General features: G+C 46.8%; 1 long non-coding RNA gene across 1 annotated transcript in view; it reads right to left on the bottom strand.

Annotated features, from left to right (window-relative positions):
• Positions 1-3,768: 3,768 nt before the first annotated feature.
• LOC144785307 (uncharacterized) overlaps positions 3,769-21,800 on the bottom strand; it is an 81,290-nt gene continuing 63,258 nt past the window's right edge. The window contains exon 3 of the long non-coding RNA XR_013601823.1: positions 3,769-4,805. This is a non-coding gene — a long non-coding RNA (uncharacterized LOC144785307). The remainder of the gene's footprint in view (positions 4,806-21,800) is intronic.

Below are 21,800 nucleotides of genomic sequence, written 5' to 3'. Positions count from 1 at the left end.
AACTCCCGCAGAAACTTGATAGGTACGATATTATGAAGACCCTTGGGCAAAACACCCTGACTCTAGACAGACTAAACGGGTACTCACTTAAGTGGGAGAAAGTGGACCCGTTGGATATTACCACTAGGGTGGTTAGAAATTCTCGAACAACGATTGAAAAATGTCTCGATCCAGCCATCACTAATGAGGGAGTTATGACCAACTTTGCAATTGTGATAAAATCAATAAAAGAAGCCCTTTTTTTTAATCTGAAAACTAGTAAGTTTAAAACTAAAGGATGGTTCGATAGTAATTGTACAAATGCATATCGGAAATTGAAAGTAGCTTTACATAAATGGAAAGAGACCAAAAGGAAATCGCTACCCTTAGAAAGGATTACAATCGGGTCATAAAAAATAGGAAAGGAAAACTGAAAAAAGACCTCTGGGACCAACTGCACAAATCGTGCATCCTGAGAGATAGTGCTTCTTTTTGGAAAGTCATTAAGTCGCCCTTTCTATCAGAATCCAGGGAAAACCCCAATATCGATGTTGCGATAAACAAACAACTATGGGTCGAATATTTTGAGCGGATATTCAGCATTCCCTTAAACGGGCAAGAAATGCAAAACCCACAAGTTTCGACCAGTTCTGGCCCCAAAACAAATCCGTTTCCGCTAGCCATTCATATATCGCATGAAGAGGTTGAGCTTGCACTGTTGGCCAGCAGGAATGGAAAGGCGCCAGGTCCTGATGGGGTCCCAATTGATCTTTTTAAGTTTAATATGGACCTGTGGACCCCAATTTAAACAGGGTCCTGCGAGCAACATGTGCCGTAGGGCTTGTGGACTCGTGATCACAATCTATCCTCGTTCCTATCTTTAAAAAAGGGGACCGCCAATTGCCCTCCTGTTACCGTCCTATCTCTTTGCTGGACTCTCTGGGGAAAGTATCCGGGCAAATTATCTTAGAGCGTCTTCAGCAGTGGGCGGACGACAACGAAGTTCTATCAGACTCACAATTTGGGGTCGGTGAGGGACTGGGTACTACAGAGCAAGCCCTACACTTGTCTCTCCGAATAGGCAAATATGTAAATGCAAAGGGGGGGCCCTGTACATGGCGTATTTTGATTTGTCGGCAGCTTTCGATTGTGTCAGCCATACCAAACTGTGGTCCATTTTATTGGACATGGGGGTAGAGGAGCCTCTTGTAAACTTCCAGCATGAATTATACTCCGACGCCACTGCTAGAGTGAGGTATGGCGTGGGGGGTGAGCTAACAAAGTCGTACAGGGTAGAGAGAAGAGTCAGGCATGGTTGTGTCCTGGCCCCCTTTTTATTCACTCTTTATACCAATGGCCTGGAACACGCTATGGTAACAGGGTGCCAGGACCTCCCTACCATTAACAACCGCCCAATACCGGCGTTACTCTACGCCGACGACGCTGTGACACTAGCCCGCACCCCCTTGGAATTACAATGTGCTCTTGTGAGATACAGCACTTTTATGGCCAACCTGGACCTGAAAATCCATATTAAAAAAACGTTTGTTATGTCTGCAGGTTCCAGGATTAAGAAAATGAAGGCCATTTTTATTGACAATCAAAAACTTGAGAGCACAAACACATACCCCTACTTGGGAATTGTCATAGATCACAAATGTTCCTGGAAGTATGCCATTGAGTCGAAGAAACTGCTCTTTACGAGGGCAACAGTTGCCTTAGTTAATTTTACAAGTAAATTGGGAAGAAGGCCTACTGTTGAACTCATAGAGATATATAATGCTAAATGTTTAGCCACTACAATATACGGGGCTGGAGTGTGGAGATATGGGAAGGTTGAAGCCCTACAAATGGTTGAAAATAGTTTCTTAAGATTCCTTCTTGCTGTCCCACGGGGCACTGCGACCTACGTTTGCCATTTGGAACTGGGTCTGTCCTACTTGACAGACTTAGTTAAAATTCAACCTCTTCTCCTATGGCACCGTATTTGGTCATCAAATTAAACTTTTTTCTGTCAAAGGTTCATACAGGACTGTATTTCCTTAGAGAATGCCCATAAGATTGGATGGATAGCCTACATCAAAAAATGTCTTAATGATTTGGGTATGGCACAATATTATCATTCTCCCATCCTAATCGCTGAACTCCCCAGAAAAACGTTCAAAAAACTTTGTTTGGTGCATTTAGAATCTCTGCGGCTGGCAAATGAGGTCAGCAAAACTACAGTCCAACATTCATTATTAACTCAAACAACCTTGACTATTCAACCCTACCTAACTTTTAAATTTTCAAGTCATGAAAGACTTTTATTAACTAGGTTTAGACTGGACATTTTTCACCGTTTGGTCACTTTCCCTATAATTAACGATTGGGCAATGTGCTCACAACCATGTCCTTGTGACGATGTCTCAGTCCAATCTACAATCCACACAATCCTATTTTGTAAGTTTTACCGCGAACCAAGGAGACGCTGGCTTATGCCGATTTTAAAAATTAGGGGTATTCGAAGGTGTTGCCCCGCTTTTCTCCCTCTCCAATTTCTGGATGAAGAGTGTTTTGCTAAACCCATAGCAAAATTCCTGAGTTTTCTTATCAGGCATAGGCAAAATCTAGACTAAATTGGGATATTTGTTTCGACACTGTCTTGTCCAATTGCCAAATTTTTATCTGATTTTATCTGAACATAATTAACTCCAGGATGCGTATGCTGTTCCAATGCAATGAATCATCTGCCCCATGGCTGGAGTGACCTTTTTAATTAAGCACCTCGCACTTTATGTTTTGCTGAAGTCCCGTGCCCTGGAGTTCTGTTACAAAAAATCATGTAATGTTGTAATGACTCTATTATTGACATTAGGCGAACTGATGCACCCTGTGATGTTTTAATGGAATTATTATCTAAATGCTATTTTATTATGATTGTCAATCTTTTAAATTGTATTTTTATGTAATACGATTATATACTGTGCTTTTATGGCTGTTTGATACATCCGAATAAAGCTTATTATTGATTGATTGAGTACATCTCAGCTCTTCAAGCTACTTGTACTGCAATAGGATGGATGTTTCAGGTACAACTTACCATTTCTCATGTGTTGTGTGTTGGTGCGTTTCCTATATGTTCCATTGTGTTCCTACTCACATTGTGTCTGTAGGACAATACATGTTTTTCAATGTTCACCTAGGTTGATAACTCTCTGTGTGCGAACTGGATGTAGGTGACCATGTGGGTCATTTGTGTATGCAACAGAAATCATGTGACAGCACTTATACATGTCCTAAGGCTATCCAGAAGATGCAACCACACCTTCTTGGAGTGTTCCAGTGCAGAGTTGCAGTTTTAACCTCCTGTTGCTGTGACTGTTTGGCTGTGTAAAGTTTCTTGGGGCCTACTTGACATGTCTTCGTCTGCACTAATTAAACACCAGTGTGATTATTACTCTGGCATTGGACAGTGCATGGTGTTTCCTAAACATACTTGTATCTGAGATGTTGCTATGTGTAAACTGTGTACTGCATATTCCACTAGGGACACATGTGCGATGTCACTGTGTGGATGTGCTTTCCTCCCAAGCACCTATGGGTGTGACACTGTAATAAAGATATGTATATACTTTATACTTCAAGGTCTGTTCATGTTGACATGTTGGTATACTCATCTGCAGTGTTAGCTTGCATTGCATCTAGTGACTGACTAAATTGTTTTGTACATGTTGTCATCGGGTGGTACAGTCACAGTCAAGTTCATATAGTGCTTAATCAGAAAAACATTCAACTTAAACAAAGGGATGTGTTATAGGTGTATTTATTTAGGTGCATACAGTGAGTTCGAAAAAGTGAAAAACAGTGGGAAGGTGAACACAGAGGGGTCAGCTGTCAGTGATGGTAAAAAGGAACACATTAGAGTTATTACCACATTTGGAGTAGTCCACAGTTCAACAGACTTCTATCTTCAGAATGAAAATGTGTGACAGGATAGTCCACAAAGTCAATGTTCTGCGCACAACTGGTTACATTATGGGCGGCTCTGCTTACTTGCGTGGGTTGATGCATTGCCACTTGAATCTCCAGTCAGATTTCTTGCTTATGTTCGGGGGAGTTACACTGCTGCAAGCTCTGAGGTGTCTCAGGACACAGCATGTGACAGTTCTTGCCTCCCTGTGGTAGCCACAGAGGTTGATGTTGTAGCTGTGGGTTGGCCACTGGATGATGTGGGGGAGGCGTGCCTTGAGCTGCATTGAAGTCCCTCAGCACCACAACGAGCTGGCCCATAATATCGATAAATTAACCAAAACGGTTGTCCATTGACTGCTGAAGCAGCTTGATCTCCTGGAGTTCCTCAATGACCTGGCTCTTCTGTCCTTGGTTGTTTTCATAGGCACCAAGGACTCTGGCAATGGTGGCCAGGGCCTCAGTGTCAACAGTGGGCTCCCGTGCTTGGCCCCCAGTGGCCCTTCGCCTGCCCTGCCCCCTGGACCTGTGCCCTAGGCTGGTCCTGCACCTGCAAAATGCCCCTGCATCTTCGGTGAGCCTGATGTTGTTGCTTATCTCTGGGATGGTTAATGTGGTGCAGGCAGCAGTGGGGGTGGTTGCTCGGCAGGTACTTGGGGCAGTGCTCAGTGTTGTTGTGGCTGCTGTGATGGGACTTGGGGTAATGTGGCCAGTGAGACCCACTGATTGTTGTCACCCTGGCTGACAAGAAGGGCCAAATTGGTCCTCCACGTCCGAATGTTGAGGAGATTCAGCATCCGAGAGTTTACAATCCAGGGGTGGATACTGGCTTTACTCTGTGGTAGGAGCCTCTGCTGTTGTTGATTAAGACCCTCCTGTTAGAGAAATGTTACATTGTCAGGATTTTAAGTGCATTCCACAAAATTTGTTACACAGTAAGCAATGGGTTGAAGGGGACAAAAGGCTTGTGGTTAAACATAATGACCATCATCCCAGGGGTTAACCTGTGTGACATGAAATAGAGGTACATCCATTACTTGTTTGTAAACTGACATGAACATAATAATTATTGTACATCTTGATGTTTCCTGTTTCAATAGTCATGTCATCACCTACCAACTCAGCCACTGTAGGTTTGGCATGTGTATTGTTCATTTTGTAATGCCATGTTTTCTATATGCAGGCATGTTCCAATTTATGTTGTCCATTTAGCAGTGCTCATCATATGTGCTGTGTTCTTTGAATGTGTGTCCATGCATGTATTGTGGCCATATCACCTTTATGGTTTCTAACCTTTGTTTTTACACATATCATTGTGCACATATTGTGATATGTCTCAACATTTCGTGTTTGGAGCCTTGGTGATTGAAAGTGTGAATAGTCAGACATGTGTGTTTAGAATAAATACATATATATTTGATATATACCTTTTGTGGTGTCCTTTCATTTGGTATTCAAGGGATTATAATTGGTAAAACAGCTTGCTTCACATGCTCTCTGAAGTCTTAGCCTAAGACTGCTGGTCCATGCTACCACTAGGATAGCTTGTCTATAAGGTTGACTTTACAACCACCATCAATGAGGGTCAATTAGACTGGTGCAAGGTGCCCACTAGAATAGTGGACATCATATGCCAGGCTAACTTCTCACATTGGTGTGCAGCGGGTGGGATAAGAGCTTGCTGTTGTTTTACCATATAATCTTAAGATATCATTTGAAAGATCACATTAAGGTACCTGTAGGTACATATAAATCAAGTTCTTATAATACATAAGTTCTACTGAACTTAGAAGTTGTGGGTGGTAAGGGCCTAGCACACCCTGATTACAACTCCTAGAGAGGTCGCTCGTAGCCGCGGACTACTGCCCACACCTGTGCCTGCTTGCTCCACCCCACGGGCCACATAGTGGCTCGCGGCCCCCACTTCGTGGGAGCCGCTCATAGCCGCGGACTTGCTGTTGGGATCACTCGTGCATACAGGGAAGGACTACAGAGACCAGGAGACCCTCTACTGCCCACACCTGTGCCTGCTTGCTCCGCCCCCATGCGCCACATAGCGGCTCGAGGCCCCCACTTCGTGGGAGCCGCTCGTATCCGCGGACTTGCTGTTGGGATCACTCGCGCATACGGGGAAGTACTACAGAGACCAGGAGACCCTCTACTGCCCACACCTGTGCCTGCTTGCTTCGCCTCCACGCGCCACATAGTGGCTCGCGGCCCCCACTTCGTGAGAGCCGCTCGTAGCCGCGGACTTGCTGTTGGGATCACTCACGCATACAGGCAAGGACTACAGGGACCAGGATACCCTCTACTGCCCACACCTGTGCCTGCTTGCTCCGCCCCCACGCGCCACATAGCGGCTCGAGGCCCCCGCTTCGCAAAGCCCGGGCCAAGGGCGGGCCCGTTTTAGCCCATTAGAGGCCGGTTGAGGACGGTATGGGGCCACCCTCTTTCACCTGCAAACCAAGGTTAGCGTGCTCATGCCACGTCTGGCAGCTTGATATAGTGGTAACGTGTATGCTTTAAATCTTACCATCAAGCATTTCAGAAGCGGCTCATCCTTCCAACACCGCTATGACCACTACCAAGGATGCTAAGGGGAGAAAGTCTATCACTGGTGGCTCATTAATGGGCATCTTGGATCAATTTATCACGAGGGCATCATCTGTGCTGGCCAGTGAAATAGAATTAACTGAAAAAAGGCTGTCATTGGACCCCGTTTTTGACAAACGGTCATCCCTGGGCCTGTTAGTACATGCAGAATCGCCTAATCACCAACTTGGGACTGACACTGGCTTGATAAGAGTTAATGGCGCGGGGGGTAATCTATTACAAGCTAGTGAAGATCCACCCATATTATCAGATACTATGGACGCCACCCCAGCTAATTTAAGCATACTTGATCGCAACTATGAGGATCCAGGTTCACCGATTTCAAGGCCAAAAACAAGATCTAAACAGAGTTCCAAACCGGAGGCCATTAGGCCTGTAGCAGATCCGGTTGTTAAAAGGAAACGCGGGGTGCCCCTTTGAAGAAATAGGAAAGGGAAGATCCAAAAACGGAATAATGAAGGTGAAGGACAAAGCACAAGAACTTTAAACACCCAAGCTACAAGCCCGCATATCACTCAAGCGGCCACTACCACAACGAGCTTCAGAGACGTGGGTCCTACTGAGCTGGGACCTGCCTTTTGGGCCAAATTGGAACTTATCTTCACAAAGACTTGACTTCCTATCTATGATAGACTCACCTTGATAGAAAACAGACTCTTGCATTTAGAATCATTGCATGAATCTGCCCAGGTACTGGTAGGTCCACAGGCTATAGGGGTGGTAGGTAACTATGATGGGGTGCAACAAAATCGAGATGGTAACCTAAACACCCTGCCCAGTAGTAATAACATACCTGTTCAACCTCCTGTGGTGGTTGCTCCTAATGTCCCTCCACCCCGACTAAGGGATAGCACTGTAACCAACAACAATGATTTGATTAGAAGGGGGGCGCCCGGGGGGACGAGCGAGCCTGTGAATCAACAACTCCGAACAAGCAGGAATATACACCAGGAAGGGCTAGTAAAAGCCCTACCCCGCATTGATCTTCCCCCAGAGTCATTATCATATGTGGTGGTGCTCGCAGGGGTCCCAGTTCTAGGCCAGGGTAAAAAAAAGAGGATTATAATGAGCTCAAAAACAAATGTATGCAGTGGCTCAATCTTAATAGGCCACTCTCCTTTCAGGTCTCTGGCGAAATACTGTTTGCAAGACGAGTAGACTGGGTGGGGCCTAGGCAAAAAACTATTCCGGGAGATTGTGTAATAATTAATTTCAGGAATAGCTGTGCTATGGAATATATTTGTAATAGGGCCCCAGCTCGGTCTGAAACGCAAATACAATCCCTAGACCTATCCTACTTTTATCCCGCCCCTCAGCCGGATTCCAGTCGAAACAGAGGTGGGCAGTCCTGGGGGATTCAGAATATGCTTCCCCATAGAGACCAAGCAGGGGCAACAAACTGGAAGGGTGCATATACATCTACCCCATACTTCCGCTGTTTCCTCAAAGTAATAGGTTTAGTACCCCAGATCAAGTGGATTGACGCCTTGGGAGCCAACTGCCTACATTTCCAACTATCAATGCTCAGGGCCCACAAGTAGCGAGAGTGGGTAGTAATGATGATGTTAATACTCCCCATTCCCATATAAATATCCAACAAGAGGGCGTAGGTGGCAGGGTGGCATCCAGGGCTAATGCGGGGCAGATCAATGGGAGGGACCTTGTGGCCGCACATTCTGGAGCCCTTCTCCCTGTGACACAGGTGGAGGCAGGTGGGGTTATAGCTGAGTTGCTACAGGGAGGGGCCAAGGAAAGAACTCAAGAGAATAAGCGGCTAATGTACACTAGAGGGGAAGAACCGGATGAAGCATTCGCTTCCCATGCTGGGGAAACTAGTTAAATGAGAGTAATATGTGCAACTAGGGCTAGGGGAATGGGTGGTAATGTTAAAATTTTGTCCTGGAATTTGGCAGGGATTAGAAGCAAACTATCTTCCCCTGAGTGGGGATTGTTTATAGAAAAGTATGATATATGCCTAATGTAGGAGACGTGGGCGCTGGAAGAGACCGTGATGGCCAGTTTCGCCACTTTCAATATATTGGCTACAACACGGGGTAGGGGCAGACCCCGGGGGGCTTAACCACCTGGGTGGGTACACACCTGGGTGCCAAAGCAGCCCACATACCAACTAACTCACCCGACGTCCAATGTGTCCTTCTAACGCTTCCAGATTCCACACAGATTGCCCTACTTAATGTCTACTCAAGGCCTACGCAGAGTGGGCAAGAATCTGGAACCATTGATAAACTTAGACAGTTCATTTTGACCCTTGAACCAACAGTTGTCCTAATAGTAGGTGGGGACTTCAATTGCCAATTTGAGCCTCTTAGCAGTATAGATTTAGAAGGACTAACTGATGAGGATCAGTATTGGCGTATCCCAGACCCACAGATACCACCTGTTAGAGCATGGATGCTGTTAGTTCTCCAAATTAATTCTCTTTCCCTTTCAATGTCTTTGAGGGCGTGCAACGGGAGGACAAAATCAGACAGACCGGGCTTATCAACCTTCAACAGAGAAGGGCAAAATTCCCTTATTGACTACATAATGGTAGAACGTAGACATTGGGACAAGGTCCTGGACTTCAGGGTATACCTGAGGAAAGACAGTGACCACAATGCCCTGGTCTTGACATTGAAACCCGGGAGTTTTGGGTTGTCTAACCCCGTCCCCGAGCCTAATGCCGCTCAACTGCCTCTGCGGCTAACTAATAATAGGCGGAGAGTTAAATGGTCCTACTTGCAGGGTTCTCCAACTAAACTTACAGGTATATATCAGCAGGCTCTACCACAGCTGATTGAAATGGGAGAGACGGGGAAGGACTCCCAGCAAGTTTCTCAGATTAGGCCCTTGGAAATTCATAAGCAGTTGGTTGTTAAACTGTCTGATGTGTTCTACCCCGAGGGAAGGAAGAAAGCAAGCTTAGTTATAACCCATCCCTGGTACAACACCACCTGTCGGAAAGCAAAAAAAGACTTGCTAACCGCAATAAAAGCAAAGGACAAACCAAGCATTAAGCAATGCCGGCTGAAGTATAACCAGGTCATCAATAGGGAAAAGAAAGATCGGGAGGTTAATAGATGGGAACATCTAAGATCAGCTCTTTCACGTAGGGACTCTAAATCATTTTGGGCTATTGTCAGCTCTGGGGTGAGTGAGGGTAGATCAGCTCCCGTACCGAACATTGCAGCTGCGGTCTGGGAAACCCATTTTGGAGCTCTATATGCATATTTTGGTGAAGAGGATCCCTCGCTTTTTACCCCAGGACCCCTTCATGAGTATCGACTGGAGGGGTATTTGGACATTACGCTAAGCGAGGTTGAAATTGCAATAGCTAAACTCCTACCTAACAAGGCACCCAGTCTAGATAAGCTGCAAGGGGATTTATTTCGGTCTCAACCGAAAATGTGGGCACCATATTTGTGTGTTCTATTTAATGCAATACTTAAGGGCATGGACCCGCCTGATACCTGGAGTGGAGCGGAGATAGTCCCTATCCATAAAAAAGTCTGTCCCCTAATGCCGTCAAATTATAGGCCTATCAGTTTGAGAGACACCACACAAAAACTGACGGGAAGGAATATTTTAGACAGAGTTCAGGGGTGGATAGAGGAAAATGATATTCTGAGTACTATGCAGGCTGAGTATCTCAACCCTAGACCAGATATTTAGGCTTCAGGTACTGTTTTGGAAAATGGTGAGAGTGGAGGGTTGCAGCCTCTACCTCATCTTTGTCGACCTACGGGCTGCATTAGATCTAGTGCCGAGGGACAAGCTGTGGAGAGTATTACTTGATCTGGGCTTACCCAGCCACTTATTGAATGCCCTAATTAGACTCCACACTGATAACTACGGCCAAGTCAGGTGTGCGAGGTACGGAGAACTGTCGTCCTGCTTCCCAGTGAAGAAGGGGGTGCGCCAGGGGTGTGTCCTGGCCCCCACCTTATTCTGTCTTTATATAAATGGGCTAGTAGACATCTCCTTGGAGTAAAGGATAATGACGCCCCTAGGCTAGCCTCTGGTCGGGTACCCGCATTGATGTTTGCGGACGACACTTTGCTGTTGTCCAAAACATCAACGGGTATCCAACGTACCCTGGATGGTTTTGCTGCATTCTGTGCATTGCGTGGTCTAGAAATAAACTTAGATAAGACCAAGTTTATGATTCTTAATCCCCCAAGGCAGACCCGCCCAAATCCACTTTTGAATGGAACTCCTTTGGAAAGAGTTAAGACCTTTGAGTACCTAGGCATTACTTTGACAGAACACCTTGACTGGGGTTTCCAGTCAGCAAAGGCGGCCCTTAGGTTATCTCAAGTGGCGGGTGGAATTGAAAAAGTGCACAGAATTTCAGAATTCAAGCCAGCGGCCCCGGTCATAGAAATGTATAAACTTCAGGCCAGAACGGCTTCTATGTACGGGACGGAACTATGGGGACACCAAAGAACAACCATACTCATGAAGGTAGAACAGACCTTCATGAGGAATTTACTGGGCTTACCAGCCAGTATACCGCTTGTTCCACTACGCATGGACTTGGGACTAGATTCTATAGAGGAGGTAGTAGCATTATGCCCCTTGAAGTATTGGAAGAGATTATGGTCTGTGCCTGAACTAATCGTAAAAAAGAATTCTTAGAGGTTTGGGCTACGTTAAGAACTAAGAACATTCCGTGGCTTTTACATATTAAGGTACTTAGTAATTGGATTGGTTTACCTGAGCTGTGGGACAATCCCAAAGAAACTTGTCCAGGGAAATCCAAGACAGCGCTGGTCCATCACTTTAGGCACTATAACCTATCATCTCTCCATAGATGCACTACAGTCGGAAGATTAACAGAAGACTTCCTCCAGTAAGTAAAAACAGAATCTAAAATGGAGGATTTTTTGGACATAATATATCCCCCACTTGCGAGGAAACTCTATTTACAGTTTAGGATCGGCAGTCTCCCACTCAGAGCGTACACCAGTAAATGGGCTAATACAGAGAAGACCGTGTGCCCGGCTTGTAAATATAAGCTAGAGGATGTATTCCATGTCCTGTTCTCTTGCCCTGCTTATCAGACCATAAGGAAATGTTGGCTGATTCCACTCTGTAGAAACTTAGGCTTCAGTCAATGTGCCCAAGCGTGCAGGGTTTTAAAGTACGGTACAAAAGGGGGTGGTGATGGACGGAGCATCTGAACCAATCAAACACTCACACCCAGTCAAAAGATATGGGTTTGATCCATCACCGTTCTTTAGCCCACTCTGCCACCCCAGTTCAGACATGGCTATATGCAAATCAGTCTGACCCTGTGCCTCATGGGAACAGTCCAGCCCGAACTGCCAAGCCATGCCTTCCCTGGACTGGAAACAAGCTTCCGAGGACCGGTTTCTGGCATTCCAGCCGTCTTCAGCCCGGCTTGCTTGAATCTAGTGGCAAAGTGAGCAAGGGACTCACGTCTGAGCATTCCCTGCCACACTTATGGCGGCCAAAGCGGTACAAAAGGGGGTGGTGATGGACGGAGCATCTGAACCAATCAAACACTCACACCCAGTCAAAAGATCTGGGTTTGATCCATCACCGTTCTTTAGCCCACTCTGCCACCCCAGTTCAGGCATAGCTATATGGAAATCAGTCTGACCCTGTGCCTCATGGGAACAGTCCAGCCCGAACTGCCAAGCCATGCCTTCCCTGGACCGGAAACAAGCTTCCGAGGACCGGTTTCTGGCATTCCAGCCGTCTTCAGCCCGGCTTGCTTGAATCTAGTGGCAAAGTGAGCAAGGGACTCACGTCTGAGCATACCCTGCCACACTTATGGCGGCCAAAGCGGTACAAAAGGGGGTGGTGATGGACGGAGCATCTGAATCAATCAAACACTCACGCCTAGTCAAAAGATCTGAGTTTGATCCATCACCGTTCTTTAGCCCACTCTGCCACCCCAGTTCAGACATGGCTATATGCAAATCAGTCTGACCCTGTGCCTCATGGGAACAGTCCAGCCCGAACTGCCAAGCCATGCCTTCCCTGGACCTTTGGTTTTTCTTGGTTCGCCCTAAGTTGGCAGGGTATGCTCACACGTGAGTCCCTTGCTCACTGTGCCACTGGAGTCAAGCAAGCCCGGCTGAAGACGGCTGTAATGCCAGAAACCGGTCCTGGGAAGCTTGATTCCGGTCCAGGGAAGACATGGCTTGGCAGTTCGGGCTGGACTGTTCCCATGAGGCACAGGGTCAGACTGATTTGCATATGGCCATGTCTGAACTGGGGTGGCGGAGTGAGCTAAAGAACGGTGATGGATTAAACCCAGATCAGTTGACTAGGGTGAGTGTTTGTATTGTCAACGCTCCGTCCATCACCACCTTTGGTTTTTCTTGGTTCGCCCTAAGTTGGCAGGGTATGCTCAGACGTGAGTCCCTTGCTCACTTTGCCACTGGAGTCAAGCAAGCCCGGCTGAAGACGGCTGTAATGCCAGAAACCGGTCCTGGGAAGCTTGATTCCGGTCCAGGGAAGACATGGCTTGGCAGTTCGGGCTGGACTGTTCCCATGAGGCACAGGGTCAGACTGATTTGCATATGGCCATGTTGAACTGGGGTGGCGGAGTGAGCTAAAGAACGGTGATGGATTAAACCCAGATCAGTTGACTGAGGGTGAGTGTTTGTATTGTCAACGCTCCGTCCATCACCACCTTTGGTTTTTCTGGGTTTTAAAGTACGACACCCATCCCCCAATTGTCTTCGCTGTCTCACGGTTCCTAATTGGTATGTGGCACAGACGAAGAACATTTTTGTAAAGATCAAGTGTAATTATAATATTGTATTCATTGCACATCTCGATAACTATTAATTGTTTAATTCAATTTTATATCTTTCAAGTTTACTGGATATGTTATTTATTCTTTAATTTATCTTCTGTGCATTGTATGTATGTATTTTATATGCACTTTTATGGTGCGTGGTGGTCGAAATAAAAGTTATCAATGGGCTTAAGATATCATTTGAAAAATCACATTAAGGTACCTGTAGGTACATATAAATCAAGTTCTTATAACACATAAGTTCTACTGAACTTAGCAGTTGTAGGTGGTAAGGGCCTAGCACACCCTGATTACAACTCCTAGAGAGGTTCTAGTAGGAAAACATTTAGGGCCAGATGTAGGTAATCCCCGATTACCGATTCTTAAATACCGAATCATACCGATTCGGTATTTAAGAACTGGCAATCGGGATGTAGGTATATTTACCGAATCAATTACCGAATCGGTAAGATTCGGTAATTACCGAATCAGTATTTACCGATTCGGTAATTGCCATTGATTCCTATGGGCCTTGAGGGCCATAGGAATCAATGTCAATTACCGAATTGGTAAATACCGTTTCGGTAAAATTACCGAATTTACAAGGGGGACAGGGTGTCACTTTGACACCCTGTTGTACCCCTGATTCTGGCTTGTGTGCAATGTGACACACATACATGCCCTTAGGGCATGTATGTGTGCCACATGGCACAGGTGTACATGCACAGATGTGCATGTACACAGGAATTCGTTATTTACCATTAGATAGTATGTCATGGTAAATAACGAATTCTTAAGGGCCCGTGGCACTATTTTAAGTGCCACCTTCATCTGGAATTGCCGATTCGGTAAATATACCGAGTCGGTATTTTACCGAATCTGTAAATTTACCGAATTGGTAAATTTACAGATTCGGTAAAATTTGGGCCCCCTACATCTCAAAAACCAATTACCGGTCGGTAACGGCCGTAATCGCCCGTTACCGACTGGTAATTGGCGACCTACATCTGGCCCTTAGTGTAGGTAGGTGCACACACCACACCTCACTAGAAAATGTCCTTGGATGCAGGGCTTAGTGGGCCTCTACCAGAAGCTGACCCTCCCAGGGCACCTTCTAAATATGACACATTCACTTTTCATGAATTGAGAAGCCTGTGTACAGCCAGAAGGCTGAGACAAGAACAGAGTCCAACCTTTAACCACCTGGTAGATATTTTAGTGGAGTATGATGTAGAAAAGGCATCCACCCCAGATCAAACAGGTAGTACAGAGGGGGGCCATCCCTCAACCGAAGATCCCACTGGTGAGAACCAAGGGGAGTCTGATGATGATGTGGATTCTAACCAGGTAGAAGTCAGGGAACTGAACCAGGTTAACCTAGGACTATTTGTGACTGGAGGAGGTAGAATCCAATCCAGACCCCCAAGTAGGCCAAACCCTGAGCACAGGAGAGGAAGGTCACTCTCTAGTGAGTCCAACCACTCTGATGACTCAGTAGGGTCCCATGCCTCAGCTCTAGGGAGAATGACTTCCCCTTAGAGAAGAGAGCATAAGGCTAGGATGAGGGAATCCAAGCTTAGAATCAGGAGGTAAGAAGTTGCCCTTGCAAAAGAGACCCTGGCTCTTGAGAGAGAGAGAAAATTGTGTGGGCTAGAGCCCACTGGTGGCAGCACAGTACCTAGAGATAGGGAAAGGTCTCATGACCATAGAAACCTGAACACGATTTACAGCAGGTACCCCAAAGTCAGTGGGCAGTAATCCTGTGGTTCTCCTTTTCAGATAAAGGCAGAGACAAGCTCCTGACAGTTAATGAACAGACTACTATGTCCTGAAGAGTGCTCTGATAGATGGGTTTGGCTTAACCACTGAGCAGTACAGGTTGCTGTTCAGAGATACCCGGAAGACACAGACTCAGGACTGGACTGACTTTGTAGATTGTGCTACTAAGGCACTGGAAGGCTAGTTACTGGGCAGTAAGGTTAATGACTATACAGGATTGTTTAATTTGATCATGAGAGAACAAATTCTTAACAACTGTCAGGACCAGTTATTGCATCAGCAACTGATTGACTCTGATCTGACCTCTCCCCAAGAATTGGGAAAGAAGGCAGACAAATGGGTCAGAACAAGGGTGAAGCAGAAGGTATAGAACCAAGGTGGTGATCAGAAGAAGCAAGACCATAAGGGTGGGGAGAAAGCAAAAGACCAGAAGTCTTCTCAAGGTGCCCAAAAAGCTTCTAATGGTGGGGTTCCCAACCTGCAAAAAAGAAAGAAGGTCCTATGAAACCATGGAGCAAAGTATGTAAGGTAAATACTCACTGGCCAGTGAATGCACCAAGAAGGAGGCAGCTCCAGCCACCATTGCCCCTAAGGCAACTGTTCCCCCTAGCACAGCTAATAGTGGTTGTTCTCAATAGAAGGGTGTAGTAGAGTTAATCCTGGGAACTGAGGTGGATTCTGGCCTAGTCAGAATACCAACTCAAGCTGTTCTTGTCTGTGATGTGGACATGGCTATGTCCTCTACTGTGAGCCCCAGTTACTTGGGCAAGTACATACAGACTCCTCTAATTAATAACAAAGTGGCTCAGGCCTACAGGGACACATGTGCTAGTGTCACAATGGTGACACCCAGCTTTGTGGACCTTGGACAGATAATACTAGGTGACAATTACCTAGTGACCAATGCAAGCAATGTCACTACCACCCATAGTATGGCAATTGTTAATTTCTCCTGGGGAGGGGTAACTGGCCTCAAAAGAGTTGTTGTTAGTCCAGACCTCCCTGTAGAATGTTTGCTTGGCAATGACCTATAATCTTCAGTCTGGTCTGAAGTGGAGTATAGGACTCATGCAGAGATGTTAGGTATATCAGCACATGTCCTTGCTGTGACCAGGTCACAGGTCGAAAATTGCAACACTGAATAGGCCCTGGATCCTGAAATAATGGACCAGTTGCCTACCAGGAGGAGAAGCAGTAGGGTTAAGGCAGTACCTTCCCCCTTGCCTCAGGAAAAGGATCAGCCTTCTCAGGAAACTGACTGTGAGACCCAGGAGGAAACTGTCCTAGAAGAGCTTGAGCCTGATCAGGTTGAGTTTCTTGGGATAGGGGGACCCTCCGGGGCAGATCTGAGGCAGGCGCAGTTGGACTGCCCTTCTCTTGAACCCCTCAGACAGCAAGCTGCTGCTGAGACTGCTGGGAATGCTAGTGGGACTCACAAAATCTATTGGGATGATGGGATTGTGTATTCAGAGGCTAGAGACCCCAAGCCTGGTGCTTCTAGGAGGTTGGTCATACCTTTGGAATTCAGGGGCTTCCTTCTCACACTAGCCCATGATATTCCCCTTGCATGACATCTTGGCCAGAACAAGATTTTGGACAGGCTTGTCCCTCACTTTCACTGGCCCCACATGTCAGAAGACACCAAGGAGTTTTGTCGCTCCTGTATCACCTGCCAAGCCAGTGGCAAATCAGGTGGCACCAAAAGGCACCCCTTATACCACTACCTGTGATGGGGGTTCCCTTTGAAAGAGTAGGGATTGACATTGTTGGACCAATGGATCCCCAAACAGCCTCTGGGCACAGGTTTACTCTGGTTGTAGTGGATCATGCAACCAGATACCCAGAAGCTATTCCCCTAAGGACCACAACAGCACCTATTGTGGCAAGAGCCTTCCTGGGAGTTTTCTCAAGAGTGGATTTTCCAAAGGAGGTTGTCTCAGACAGAGGTGCAAACTTTATGTCTGGATATTTGACTGCTATGTGGAAGGAGTCTGGAGTGAACTACAAGTTCACCACACCCTATCATCCACAGTGCAATCGTCTGGTGGAGAGATTCAACAAGACCTTAAAGGGTATGCTAGAGGGTTTACCTGAAAAGCTTAGGTGAAGATGGGACATCCTGCTGCCCTGCCTTTTGTTTGCTTACGGAGAGGTCCCACAGAAGGGGGTTGGCTACAGCCCGTTTGAGCTTCTGTTTGGGCATCCGGTAAGAGGACCCCTTTTTCTGGTGAAGGAGGGTTGGGAGTTACCTCTCAAACCTCCCAAACAAGACATTGTGGATTATGTACTTGGTCTCCGCTCCAGGTTGGCTGAGTATATGAAAAAGGCATCCAAAAACCTTGAGGCTAGCCAGGAATTCCAGAAAGCCTGGCATGCCCAAACGGCTGTGCTGACTGTTTACCAGCCAGGACAGAAAGTATGGGTGTTGGAGCCAGTGGCCCCAGCAGCTCTCCAAGACAAATGGTCTGGACCCCACACTATTGTTGAGCAAAAGGGAGAGGTAACCTATTTGGTTGATCTTGATACTCCCAGGAGCCCCCACAGTGTGCTTCATGTCAACAGATTGAAACCATATGTTGACAAGGCTGATATGGGCTTGCTCATGGCTACAGATGAGGGACAGGAGGAGGAGAGTGACCCTCTCCCAGACCTGCTTTCTCAGAACCCTGATGATGGTTCAGTTGATGGTGTAGCCTTGGCAGGCAGCCTCACTGACCAACAGCAACAGGACTGCAGACAAGTTCTACAGTCCTACAGACATATGTTTTCTCTGACTCCAAGTCAGACTACCTGGTGCACTCATGAAGTGGACACTGGGGACAGTCTGCCTGTTAAAAGTAAGATTTACAGGCAACCTGATCATGTCAGGGACTGTATCAGGACAGAGGTCCAAAGGATGTTGGATTTGGGAGTCATTGAGCCCTCAGAGAGCCCTTGGGCCAGTCCAGTAGTCCTGGTGCCTAAACCTCACACCCAAGATGGTAAGAGAGAGATGAGGTTTTGCGTGGATTACAGAGGCCTCAATGCTGTCACTAGGACAGATGCCCACCCAATACCAATGGCAGATGAACTCATTGACAGATTGGCATCTGCCAAGTTTTTGAGTACATTTGACTTGACAGCTGGCTACTGGCAGATCAGCTAGCTGATGATGCAAAAGCCAAAACAGCATTTTCAACCCCAGGAGGACATTATCAATTTGTGGTAATGCCCTTTGGTCTGAAAAATGCACCTGCCACATTCCAAAGGTTGGTGAACCAAGTCCTCTCAGGTCTGGATGACTACTGTGCAGCTTATCTAGATGATATTGCTGTCTTTAGCTCCACTTGGGAAGATCACCTGATCCACCTGAAGAATGTTTTGGAGGCCCTGCAAAAGGCAGGCCTAAGTATCAAGGCTACCAAGTGCCAGATAGGGCAGAGCAAGGTTGTATACCTGGGCCACCTGAAGGTGGAGGTCAGGTTCAACCATTGGAGAGCAAGATCCAGACCTCAAGGACTGGACTGCTCCCACCACCCAGACACAGGTCAGAGCTTTGTTGGGCCTAACTGGTTACTACAGGAAATTTGTCAAGGGGTATGGTTCCATAATGACACCCCTTAATGACTTAACTTCCAAGAAAATGCCAAAGAAAGTTCAGTAGACAGTAAGCTGTCAAAAGGCATTTGACGACCTGAAGCAGGCCATGTGCACTGCTCCTATTCTTCAAAGTCCAGACTACTCTAAAGAATTTCTTGTTCAAACAGATGCTTCTGAGTTGGGTATAGGTGCTGTTCTTTCACAACTGAATAAAAATGGTCAAGACCAGCCAGTAGCTTTTATTAGCAGAAGGCTGACCCCTAGAGAGAAACGTTGGTCAGCTATTGAGAGGGAGGCCTTTGCTGTGGTTTGGGCACTGAAGAAGCTGAGGCCATACTTGTTTGGTACTCACTTCAACATTCAGACAGACCATAAGCCCCTCTTATGGCTAAATCAGATGAAGGGTGAAAACTGCTTAGGTGGTCCATTTCCCTACAGGGGATGGACTTTACAGTGGAACATAGACCTGGGACTGACCATGCCAATGCAGATGGACCCTCCAGATATTTCCACTTAGAACATGAAGACTCAACTGGTCAAGGTTAGTTTAATGTCCCTGCGTTTGGGGAGGGTTGTGTAGGAGAGTATGATCTGCTTCCTATGGTCAACCCCACTTTTTGCTGTGATTTTCTGGTTTTTCGACTTTAGTGTGGCTGTGGGCCTGCTAATCAGAACCACAGCCCAGCTGTTCTCTCTCTAAATTGATACCATGTACTTTAGGTACATACCAGATTGGGTAGTGGATCACCTTTGTGAGCCCCTGTATAGTGTACCATAGGTACCCAGGGCATAGGTGCATCCAAGGCCTACCAGGGGCTGCTGCATGTATTATGCCACCCCTGGATGGCCCACCAAACTGACACCACAGGCTTATCACTCAGCTTGGGTAAGGTGGTGTAATCACCCCTTACTTAGATATAGTATACCTATATCTACCTTATATATAGACACATATACACCTATAAGTCACTCCTATGGTAGGCCTCGACAATCCTGGAGGCAGAGTGCTTGATTTTATGTGAGAGGGTGCCCTAGCATGAGCTGAGCCCCTCTGCAGCTTTCGGAACCATCTCCTTATAGCTGTTCTATGATATAGCCATACCATATACTCTTAAATGCATTATAATCCTCGCGGTTAATGCTAACTTTGGTTTGGTTTTATCAAAACATGTTGTGTAAGGTGTCAAAAACTTTGGAATACTACCCCCCAACCAATTCTGGCAGCGGGGGTAGCATTCCACCCTTCTACAGGGAAAAGACATGTAGGTTACTGCTTTGCCCCAGCATCACAAAATGGATGCTGCTGCCACAGACACAAGTCTGACCTCCTGCTGCTGGATGAAACTCCGGCAGAGGAGGCCTGGACAATAGGTTTCCTGTCCAGGGAGGTGCCAGCACCTCCCCAGACAGGCAGATGTGTATTGGGACAGGGAGGGCTGCATCAGCAGATGCTTTTTGAAACACTGCCTGGGGCACACAAGGTGCTCCATGCATAGCCCGGTTCAAACCAGTTGCTGGGGCACTCCAGCCCCAGCTCTGGCACAAAACTGGACAAAGGGAAAGGGGTGTAACCACCCCCTTCTCAGGTCCACCCATAGGAGGGACTTAGGCAGGTAATCCAGCCCCTTAGCTTAGTATAAGTATAGGAGCTGTGTCCCCAGAACTTTAGATTATCCTGGAAAGAAACTTTGATACAGAACTCTTGTACCTTCGACATTCTATTCTGACTAGAAGACGGAAGACATCTCCCTTGTGGTCAAGGAGTGACCACCCTGTGCAAACAGGCACCACCAGTACCTTTGCCGGTGTGCTTTGTCGACGCCCCCGCCAAACCCGAATACTCAGTGACACAGGAATTAGACTCTCAGACTTCTCTAACTCCGACCCACATCCACAGCAAAGCTGAGACCCGTGGCGGACACGAGAGACGTGGGATCGGACACTCTGGACATCCTGCATTTTGATAACAGCTCGACTACCGAGGTACCCTTGCAGTTGTGCATTGGGGCACGTGAAGCCCAGACCCGAGCACCATTTGCTCCGAAGCTCAGCCCTCCACACTCCACGAGTGCCACATGGGGCCCGCCCTTGCATTTCAGCTTGACGCGTCTTCCCGGTTCCTTGCCCGTTGGCTAGTGAGCCCCCTGAAGACTTTTTTTTAACTAAACTGCTTTCCTGGTTGCTCCATGCTTACTCCAGCTTCCCTTCAAAGGAGAAGCACCACAGACCTTGCTGGTCTGCGACAGAGCCAATCTTGACATCCTGCCTGTGTTACGCTTGCCAAGGCTTGTTGGGTCCAATCCGGATACTGACACCGCAGTCAACTAGATCCTTTGTGGGACAGCTCGAATCCTCCTGGACCTGTGGCTGAAGAGACAAGCTCACCTTCTTCACCTTCAAGCACGCAACATCGCCTGGTTCCTTCCTGGTCACTGGCTAGCAACCCAGACTCTGTCCCCTCTGCTTTAAGGTTCTTCACATCACCAATCCACCCTTGGATCCACCCGGACACTTTTCCTCTGGTCGCCTGCAGCACTTCTTTGCAGATCTCCATAGAAAACGACGACGAAACCCGACACCAAAAGGCACCTTTGCACCCGGCTTCCCTGGGTGAGGTAACACGAGTACTCCGGTGCTCCCGTGGGTCTTGACTCTCGAAGTGTCCTAGTCTAAAGAGGTTTCATCGTAGTCCATCCGGAAGTGTCCTTAAACAATAACTTTGTAACTTCTTCATTTGCCATTATAAGTCAATGGTAACTCGTGACTGTGTTTAGACACTACACGCGTCTCCCGTGGGCCTCCTACTTCCTAACCTTTGTCTGTTTAGTGTAGTCCCAGCGATTCTACAGGCCTTAGGCCTGCTGTCTAACTCTCACGTGGTTCTTATACCACTTCTTTAGTATATGGTTTCTGAGGCCCCTAGGGCATAACTGAATTTGTACAACTTATCGTATGCTAATTGAGTAACTTGTGATGTACTTTTACCTCTGACCTCATAAAGAGTACAGAGGGGTTGTGTTTAGAATAAATACATATATATTTGATATATACCTTGTGTGGTGTCCTTTCATTTGGTATTCAAGGGATTATAATTGGTAAAACAGCTTGCTTCACATGCTCTCTG

Source organism: Lissotriton helveticus, chromosome 10, assembly GCF_964261635.1.
Source record: "Lissotriton helveticus chromosome 10, aLisHel1.1, whole genome shotgun sequence".
Taxonomy (NCBI): Eukaryota; Metazoa; Chordata; class Amphibia; order Caudata; family Salamandridae; genus Lissotriton; species Lissotriton helveticus.
The sequence above is the reverse complement of the archived record's forward strand: the minus strand, read 5'-3'. Positions and strand labels throughout refer to the sequence as shown.